Here is an 11002-nt window from a genome sequence, read left to right as displayed (position 1 = left end):
CCAATGTCTAGACGGTACGAAGTACCCATTGAGATTTCAGTTTTTTGGTTAAATTGGCTTTCGATTTGAAATTCTGGGTCTAAAAGACAAGTAAAATATGAGAACCTTTCAAATAACCACAAATCCATAGTTCATGGTGTTAATATCCTCCACGGATATTTTGCCCAGACTAATATTAATTTAGGTAGTGTTAAGTTACCCATATGTCCCTCCTCTTTTTTTTTTTTGATACAAAAGAAGAATTTATTACTTAAGTGGGAGAATTGTTAATGTCCCCCTGCCAAGAGAGTACAAATTTCCTCGGAGAAATTATTTGAAATGCTTAAACTAGTAGATGAGACTCGAACATATTTTGCAACTGCATCTGCTATCCTATTGTCTTGTCTATTGACATAAGAAAAACTACAAAACAAAAACTAGAACTTAAGCTCTTAATTTGTTTTAAAATGTTTTTATTCTCCCATTGTATGAGGAGATCTTCATTGATAGATTGAATTAGCAATTGTGCATCCGTTTCGATGTGAATTTTTGTGTCTTGTTTATCCCTAGCCCACAACAATGCTTCTCGTATAGCCATGCACTCCCCTGCCTCTGCACTTAGTGCTCCATTTGAGTATGTTCCTTTATAGTCCCGTAAGAAATCATTAAATGGATCTGTGGTTTCTCTTCTTCCTGGGTTGTAGCTGTATTCGATTGGAGTATGTTGATTATGGGGGTTTTGCTTTGCGTTTGAATTCTTTGTAGGAATGATGATTTTAAGCATCAGTGAAGGTTTAAGATTAACTGGGTTTTAATTTGATTTTTTGGGAAGATCTTAATACAAGAAACAATGGGGAAGGAATTGAATTGCTTCCATAAACTTGTGGTTGTGTTTGAGATGCAAAGAGACCATGTGTTCTGTTGGTGATTGATTGTTGCTGCCATGAAGAAGCTCGTTGGTGATTTTGATGGAAATTTCTTGATATGAAAACTCGGATCAATTTTCTTTTACAAATTAAGCTAGGCTATAAAAGAAATCTATCAGATGGGTATACGAAATCATGAAAGTGATAGAATTATTTAAATAGTTTGTAACCTATGCTCAATATTATAATATTTGCATCAGTATACAGTGTTACAGTAAATCTCTTTAGCTCTACTTTTTTTAATGGAAACCTCTCGAACTCTTATATACACCAAAAAAAGTGTTTAATAGTTTTATTAAATGTAGTGATCCGAGTGACTCAAATGACCCTTTAAACGCAGTATTCCCAAAATGCAAGCTAAAAATGACAGAACCGAAGAAAAAAAAATGACAAAATTATAGAAGACAAACTCATTGCTAATTTGGTTTCAATATCTCATACTGATGAATCCGAAAATAAAGAAAAACATCTCATTCCTTATGCGGTCGTTGTGAAACTGAAAATATCTTAGTTTTTTGGTTAGGCCGCCAAATCGTTTACCTCGGATCCCTTATGATCACCACTGCAAAAACATAAATATACAAAAATATCAATCATATATATGTTTAATCAAAAATCAAGACATGCATCAAAAACAGGAAAAAAGAATATGCAGAGATCCCTGAGAGAATTCTGGAGTTATGTTGTTATGATCACCTGCAAAAGGAAGAGCAAAAGTTAGAACATGAAGGTAGAACGAAGAAGAAACGGCGAGTAAAAAAAAAACAGGGAGAGGAGAAGAGGCGGTGAAAATATGAATTAGGGTTTAGAGATATTTTCTTTTATACAGCAAAGTCGTGCGTATTCATCACCTACCACTCTTTTGTGCGGCAAAAATTGCCGAAAAGATGTCAGGACCCAAAATTCCTGTTAGTCTATATTCTCTCAAGTGTGGCCAGAAGTTCTAGAAATCGAGCTTTGTTCAGCTTTCAACCACAACTCTCTAAATTGGACTCAAATTATATATACAATAAACTATTGAAGAAGTATACTTCGCGTAAGAAATATCCATCCTTGGAGAAGTACGAAGCATTACCAATAATGAGCATGAGGTATACCCAATAAGAAATAAGAAATACGAAGTATAACCATAACCAATTAGAGATGTGAAGTATGACCAATTACAAGTATGGAGCAATGAGAAATGTCACTCTTCATTCTTGTATATGCAGTCGCGGGTATGCCCCGGTAATTACTAGTATTGTCAGTAGCTTTGTATGCGGCAACAGCGGTGTGGATTGCAGTAGATGAGTAGGTACTTAACATTAGATGCTGATGCAGACATTCATAGCCCTTTGTCCACAGCGTGGAGCAGTTTGCAGATACGTAGCATCTGTAGCTTTGGGTAGGCAGCATCGTTGCTTTATTCACATAGCAGCTCCGGCATCGGTCATGCAACATCTCTTTCGTTGGTACGTATCAGCAGCTGTCCGTAGCTTCTTGGTTTTGTCTACATCCAGCTCTATCGGTTTGGTTGCCTTCATCCTTACTTTCCCACAATTTTTTTATGTTCGTCTTCACGCTCATGTGGCTCTGTGCTTGCCCCTGTATTGTGCGGATTTGTAATCCATTACGCAGAGGTAAGTTGAGTGTTTGAACCTGTTATCCCGTTGGTCAATTTCGGGCTAGGAGATTACCGAACGGTGAGGGTTTGAAAATTTCCCGGAGACGTAGTGTAAAACTGAATGTTTTGCAAACACCCGTTCCGCTGAACTTCCCAAGGCATGCCATGTTGGATATATCTTTCTTGTGGAAGCCTTCTAATAAATTATGAGTATCGAGGGATCATGGACCAAAGAGAAATCGTGACATGAGATAGAGATTTTACGTGGTTCGGTCAATTCGACCTACATCCACGGACAAAAACCCGAAGGGAGAAATATTATTGATCACCAGTTTTGATGTCACTGGGATGATTTACAATTAAAATGACACTCTTTATTTATAGAGTGAATATGTAAATAATTAATTAATCAAGATATTATCTTATTCTTGAGTATATCTTAATTAACTATAACATATCCTAATTAATTAGAATATAGAAAATATAGGAAATTAATTAGATACCTTCTCTATAGAAAATAAGCTAAATTACACAAGATCTCCTATTCGCGTAAACTTAGCTCGATCTCTGTCAATCTTCTGTATTGCTTGATCTATGTCGATCCTCTAGTATCTTGGGTCTCGACTACTTCTTTTGACCTTTGACGTATGACTTGAGTCTTGGTCACTTTACCTTGATCGTTGACTTCATCTTGAGCTTGACCACCTCGATATATTCTAACACCTTCCCCCGGTCATACATTCAAGACACTTACGGGGGAGTCCGGAGAGATTGAACACAAGTGCTTTCCCCAGTATGACTATATGAGACCGGTGGTGCTTGCCACGATTCTCCATTGTATGCATTAGTATCCAAAAATGTATGCAATTTATGAAAATGTATGAAATGTTATCAGAAATGTTAAAAGTATTTGTTTGTATGCCCCCTTTTAGTTTCGGAAGCTGGTTGTGGAAGCTTGTGAAAGTAAAAGTAATTTATATTTTGTTGTAATCGTCCTGCCCCCTTCATGTGACTATCTGTCCCTTGACTTCGAACATAATTTCGGTGTTGTTGGACTTGAACTGCACCATTGAGGTTTGTAGGAAATGAACTTTGCGGGGGTGTATTTCTGACTTCGTCCCTTAGCAATACTGCCTTGCACGATGGTTTCGGTGGGCCTTTCTATTAGATTTATCAGTCCCTTGATAAATTTGTTCACGTATACATATTTACAGAAAGAAAGATAATATCAATCACTACCATTACTCAATGATCTAAATATGGAAAGAAGATCAATGCATGTAGAGAAGATTATATGTGATTAAGAATATGTTGTAATTATATTTAATTCCTTTGATATATTTATAGTATTAGGATCTTTACTCTTCTTATGTAACAATAATCAGTATATATAAATAATAAAATCATCAACCTTCACACTGTTGTGTGAGAAACCAAAACCTGTGTTACCCAATTTTCTTTATGGTATCAGAGCTAGGTTAATTTTTTTTCCCCTACAACATCATCATCATGACTGACGGAGGCGATCAATCTTCCCCTTCGACTGTCATTCCAGAGAAGGATACTGGTTTATCTCCTACCAGTCCCTATTATGTGCATCCTTCTGATAATCCCACATCAGTCATTTATTCTCCCTTGCTCACAAGTGAAAACCACTGCACCTGGAGTCGAGGTATAATGAAGGCAATAAGTGCAAAAGGCAAACTAGGATACATTGATGGAACGGTAAAAAATCCAACTAATGCATCAGATCTCGCTCACTGGACGAGATGTGATGACTTAGTAGGTAGCTGGATCTCTAATTCCGTGGATCCAGAAATCCGTTCAAGTACTCAGAACTTCCCCTCGGCATATGAAAAATGGTTAGAAATCAAATCTCGTTTTTCTCATCATAATGCGTCAAAGTTATATGCTATCAAACAATCTATTGCTTTTTTGAAACAAGAGAATCTGAGTGTTGTTATGTATTATACCCGGCTCAAATCACTCTGGGATCAATTAGATGCTTTTCGACCCATTGAACCTTGTATATGCGGAGCAGGTAAGAACTGTATGAGTCATCACAGTCAGGATCGCTCCATGGAGTTTTTGCAGGGTTTGCATGATAGGTTTTCAGCCCTGCGTAGTCAAATACTTCTTATGGAACCCATGCCAACACCTGCGAAGATATATAACCATGTCAGGCAGGAAGAAGAACAACAAGGACTCAATTCTTCTTCCATTCCTTCTGTGGACTCTGCTGCCCTGAATGTCTCTCGCATCTTCGATTCTCGTCAGTCAAGGCCTTTTCAAAATCCTGGAAACAACAAACGACAGCGGCCCTTCTGTGACCACTGTAACAAACACGGTCACACTAAGCAGACCTTTTGGAAGCTTAACGGGTACCCAAAAGACTTTCCCAAGCCAAGGGATTCAGAACCTTCTGTGGTCGCTGCTATCACTCAAACCCCGGCTGTTGCACCAGCTATAAGCGCTGCCCAGTATGCACGCCTGTTATCTCTACTTGAAGCTGACAATGATCGCGCTGATGTAGCACCATATGCTCATTTTGCTGGTATGTCTCTTTCCATATTCTTCTTTTCATGACATCAATCACGTATTATCTTGCATGTCTCTTTCCTGTTCTAATGATATTTGGATTATTGACAGTGGGGCAACCCGTCATATTTGTTCTTCCTTGTCTCTTTTTTCTTCTCATCTTGTGGTTAATAAACCACTCACTGTTCAGCTACCAGATGGTACACATACATCTGTGACACACATTGGCACTGTGAATTTATCTCCTCATGTTCAATTGCTAAATGTATTTCATATTACGAGTTTTAAGTTCAACTTAATCTCCGTTAGCAAACTAACCAGCACATTTAATTGCTATGATCAGTTCTCACACGAATCTTGTGTGTTTCAGGATCGTCAAACCAACAAAGTGATTGGATGGAGTAAGCATGTGGCAGGCCTATATCACTTTTGTTTTCAACCATTTTATTTATCATTAGCTGCAAATAAGCCTGTTGATACATGGCATTGTCGTCTAGGACATCCGAGTGTGGATTGCTTTAAGTTTTTATCTCGTAATTTCCCTTTCATTAGTTCTTCTTGTAGTCATGGTTGCGATGTGTGCCCTCCGGCTAAACAGACTCGTCTCAAGTTTAATAAAAGTATTTCTTTGTCTAAACATCCATTCCAATTGATTCATGCTGACATATGGGGACCGTTCTCAACTCTCTCTCTGAATGGTGCTAAATATTTTTTGACAATTGTGGATGATTATCCGCGCCGCACTTGGGTATTTTTGATGAAATCCAAGTCAGAAACTTTAAAATATCTTCATTATTTTTTCAACTTTGTTGTCAAACAGTTTGGTCGAAAGATCTCTACCATTTCATCTGGTATCAATTCGTTGATTATCCCTCAACTCCAGACTTTCCGGTCTGATAATGGATCCGAGTTCAAATACAATGAACTACAATCATGGTTTCACCAACAAGGAATCTTACATCAAACTAATTGTGTGTATACTCCGCAACAAAATGGCATTGTTGAAAGGAAACACCGCCATTTGCTCAATGTAGCTAGAGCATTGCGTTTTCAGGCTAATCTTCCACTTCGTTTGTGGGGTAAATGTGTACTTGTTGCTACTTATATTATCAACAAGTTACCAACTCCTGTGTTGTCACATAAGACTCCACATGAAATGCTCCTGCATAAACAACCAGATTATTCATCCTTGCGTGTAATTGGCTGTCTTTGTTTTGCAAGAAACACTCGAATTTCTCACAAATTCGATCAACGTGCCAAGCCTGGCATCTTCATTGGTTATCCTTATGGTCAAACGGGATACTCTATTTATGATCTAGAATAAAAATCCACATACACGTCTAGAGACGTTGTATTTCATGAGAATACTCTTCCTTTTCATGATGTTGTGAACAAACTCAATCCCACATTTTCTGTACCTGTTCAAAAATCTGAGTACATTGATTTCGATCCAATTTTTTCATCTCCATATTCGCATGTATTCTCCCCTGACAGTTCACGTCTGTCAGTTCCCAGACCTACCAATCCTGAAACTCAGGATTTCTCTCATTCTGGGATTCCACCTCATCCAATCTCTACGGCTCCAATTGGTTCCCACACTCAGGAGTCCTCTACCGTATCTCCAACTCCACGTGGTTCTTCCACTCTGGACCCCTCCACTACATCATCAGCTCGACGTGTTTTTCCTAACTCTGACGAGTTTTCTAAACAAAGTTCAACAGACACTTCTGTCACACCAGTTGTGGTATCTCATGCACCATCATCATTACGTATTGATTCTTCACATACTGTAATCTCGTCTCATCCTTCTGAGACTTCAAACTCTTATGTGCTGCCAACGCCAGTTGTGAATACTAGGCCAATTTGTTCCAGGAATCCGTCTGAATACTTGAAGGACTATCATTGTGCTGCAACAAGCTGTCCCTCTATATCAGTCCACACCATGACTGATTATCTATCATTTGATACTTTCAATCCAACTCATAAAGCTTTTTTGGCTGTTGTTGTCCTCACAGCTGAACCAAAATCCTTTTCCCAAGCCATTCAATGTCTTAAATGGCGCGCATCTATGGCCAAAGAAATCCTTTCTTTACAAGCAAATAATACTTGGGTTGAGGTTGATTTACCACCTGGTAAGACGGCAATTAGATGCAAGTGGGTCTTCAAAATCAAGTTTAATTCTGATGGCACCATTGAACGTTACAAGGATCGACTTGTTGCAAAGGGTTACACTCAACAAGAAGGTATTGATTATTATGATACTTTTGCACCTGTCGCTAAGCTTGTCACTGTTCGTGTTTTATTGTCAATTGCAACAATCAAAGGTTGGTCTCTCCATCAGTTGGGTGTCAACAATGCATTTCTTCAAGGTGATTTGGATGAAGAAATTTACATGAAAATACCTCCTGATTTAGCTCGCAAAGGTGAGTCTATAGTTTTTCGCCTTAATAGATCTCTCTATTGCCTTAAAGAAGCCTCTAGGAAATGGTTTGCCGAACATTCTTCGGTTTTGTTAGCTGAAGGCTTTACAAAATCTCTATGTGATAATTCTCTCTTCACATATCATCGGGGTTCTACCTCTATTTTCGTTCTTGTTTATGTTGACGATATCATCATCACGGGCCCAGATGATAACTTCATTTGTTCTCTTAAATCACGTCTTGCCTCTCATTTTTCCATTAAGGATCTAGGTTGCTTACAATATTTCTTAGGAATTGAAGTCTCTCGATCTCCTAAAGGTATTTTTCTCTGTCAAAGAAAATATGTCCTAGATATTCTAAAAGACTCAGGTCTCACTGGAGCTCGTGTTTCATCTTTTCTCATGGACACGGATATTAAATTGCTCCCTACAGATGGAAAAGCTTTAACTGATCCAAGCTCTTTTCGTCGTCTAATTGGTCGCCTTTTATATCTCACTGTCACTCGTCCTGATATTACATACGCGGTCAATTACTTAAGTCAATTTATGCAGCATCCACGTACAACTCATCTTGATGCTGCTCACCGTGTCCTTCGTTATCTCAAAGGTACAATTGGACATGGTATTTTTCTCTCTTCTTCCAGTGTACTCTCATTACATGGATACACTGATTCAGATTGGGAAGGATGTCCAATTACTTGACGATCTACTACAGGCTATTTTGTTTCCATAGGTTCTAGTCCTATTTCATGGAAATCAAAGAAACAACCCACTGTTGCTCGCTCTTCCGCTGAAGCTGAATATCATGCCATGGCTAATCTTACGGCTGAACTTCAATGGTTACGTTATCTTTTCAAGGACTTGCATATTCCTTGTCCTTTGCCTATCACCATCTCCTGTGATAATCAAGCTGCAATTCACATTGCCCAAAATCCTGTTTTCCACGAACGTACGAAACACATAGAAATTGATTGTTACTTTGTTCATGAGAAGTTACTGAACGAGTTGATTTTTCCAAAATATCTCCCATCTTCTAATCAACTCGCTGACGTTTTCACCAAGCCACTAAGAGCACAACAATTTGGGCGTCTGGTTGGCAAGTTGGGCGTCCATTCAGGCTCTCCCACTCCAACTTGAGGGGGTATTAGATTTATCAGTCCCTTGATAAATTTGTTCACGTATACATATTTACAGAAATAAAGATAATATCAATCAATACCATTACTCAATGATCTAAATATGGAAAGAAGATCAATGCATGCAGAGAAGATTATATGTGATTAAGAATATGTTGTAATTATATTTAATTCCTTTGATATATTTATAGTATTAGGATCTTTACTCTTGTTATGTAACAACAATCAGTATATATACATAATAAAATCATCAACCTTCAAACTGTTGTGTGAGAAACCAAAACCTGTGTTACCCAATTTCCTTTACTTTCTCGTCATTGTTGTGGTGTTTCTCATTGACCCTGCAACTTGTTGGGTGGCGAAACTTCAATGCCACGGACCGCAACCTCCAAAGTCGTATTGTTGATGACGCTTTGGTATGGCAAGGTAATGCATTGTAGTGCATATATGTGTCCCCGTTACTCTAGTGGAGAGCTGGTGGATCCATTCTTAGCACGGTGACAGTTCTTTGGATCGTCGAACCAAGACTTTGGTTCATCGTCTTTGGGGACTATTGTGGCAAGACTTTGGCTCATCGTCTTTGGAGACTATTGTGGCAAGACTTTGGCTCATCATCTTCGAATCGTCTTCTAACTTTGGCACATCATCCCGAGATTTTGTATCACCGTGTATGCGACTTTGGTTCATCTCGATCGGATTTTGAATCATAGTAGCAAGGCTTTGTGCCGCCATCGTCGTCTGATTTTATATCTTCGGTCTTTTGCGCCTTTGGACTTTGGATTATTGGCATCAGATTTTATACTGCATCTTCGTTGTATCCTTGGAGAACCCGTCGTCATCTATCTTTGGGTCATCAGCTTACCCTACAACAACCTTGCTTTGATCTCCTGCTCCATCATTCATCATCGGGATTGAGTTGATTTGCATCAGAACTATCATCGGGATGGAGCCTGCCTGCATCATGCATCATTCTTTTGGTTCTTTTGACGCATCAAAGTAACGTGACTCGTGCACTGCAGCTGTCACATAACTCCGTATGAGCCTGCACATAAACAAAACGAAGAAATTTTTCTGTAGATAGCACGTTTTGAGGGGGTTCTCCTTTGAAGTTTCCCAATTGAGACATCACTGTATTGCAAGCTTTATTGAACTGATCTCCTTTTATCGTCCTCGGGTTCAGCATGCTCTTTCGGCTTTCATCCTTGTCATAATTTGCACCTTTGTCTTTGTCAGTCTGTGCAGTCGTCGTTGTCCTTTGCATAGAGTGGATGATCGGGACTGCATCTTCGGACCAAAGCCAGGTTTGCGTCATCAGAGTGGAGGACTGGAGCTATCATCGGGTTTGTACAACGTCGATTTGTATCATCGTTGGTGTTGTAAGATAGAGCATCGTACCTTCACGTCAGGAACCATAATCATTGTCGCAAGGTGAGCTCTGAGCTTCGGATTACTTGACTGTATCAATAATGTGAGCAGTGGAGTGATCCTTCCCTTCGAAAGTACACAAACACCACATTATAGCTGGTGGAATTAAATTCCAAATCTTTCTAGATCGGTTGGATACAGAAAGATGCTTCCAAGACAAAACTGCAACCTCGACATTGAGCGGAATTGTAAAAAGAAAAACAATTCTGCAATTCCATCTTCAAATATTGCCAAACTTCCCTGGCCAAACAACAGTGCAGAAGGAGATGTGAAGTTGTTTGATTTTCCTGGCTGAAAATGCAATTTTCGGGCACCTCGATCCTTCGTCTTAACAAGTTATCTGTCCAAGATAAGTATATTAGAGCAACTGCAATGGTACGGGTAAATCCAAAGATTAAAGACCAAAGACAACGATCAAATTTGATCTTAGTCCGTGGTGCGACGCTACGGTACAAGACTAAAATTGGTCGAGCGGATGATTTTAACTGCGCTGGTCGAACAGACGGAAGAGAAAATCACGCCCAATGGGGCGCAAATACAAAATACGCCCAGAAGAGACGTAGACCTTTAATCCCGCCTCATGTGAGGCGTTAATCCAACTTGCGCCTTATCAGGCGGTAACACAAATGGCGCCCTATCGATTCCAGTTTCTTCTTCATCTTTTCTGATAAACCATCCCTTGTTCTCATCGAGCTTTTAGTTTCCTCACCGTTTGTACTCTTTTCTTTTTTTTCGTTTCTCAATCTCTATTATCCAACGACGAAAACCCTAGTGCTTGAGTATTGATTCTGTAAATACGCCCCACCAGGCGTTTGTCTATACTCCGCTTCATACAGGCGCAACTTTGGTTTGCGTCTCACTACCAGGTGGTGATTGAAATTGCGCCCCATGCTGGCGTAGTTCTATTTCTACGCTCCACCAAAACCAAACTATAGACCAAATACGGTCTGGTTTATAGTTTTAGTCTAATATATGA

This window comes from Papaver somniferum, chromosome 3 (genome assembly GCF_003573695.1).
Source record: "Papaver somniferum cultivar HN1 chromosome 3, ASM357369v1, whole genome shotgun sequence".
NCBI lineage: Eukaryota > Viridiplantae > Streptophyta > Magnoliopsida > Ranunculales > Papaveraceae > Papaver > Papaver somniferum.
This window is presented reverse-complemented; position numbering follows the sequence as displayed.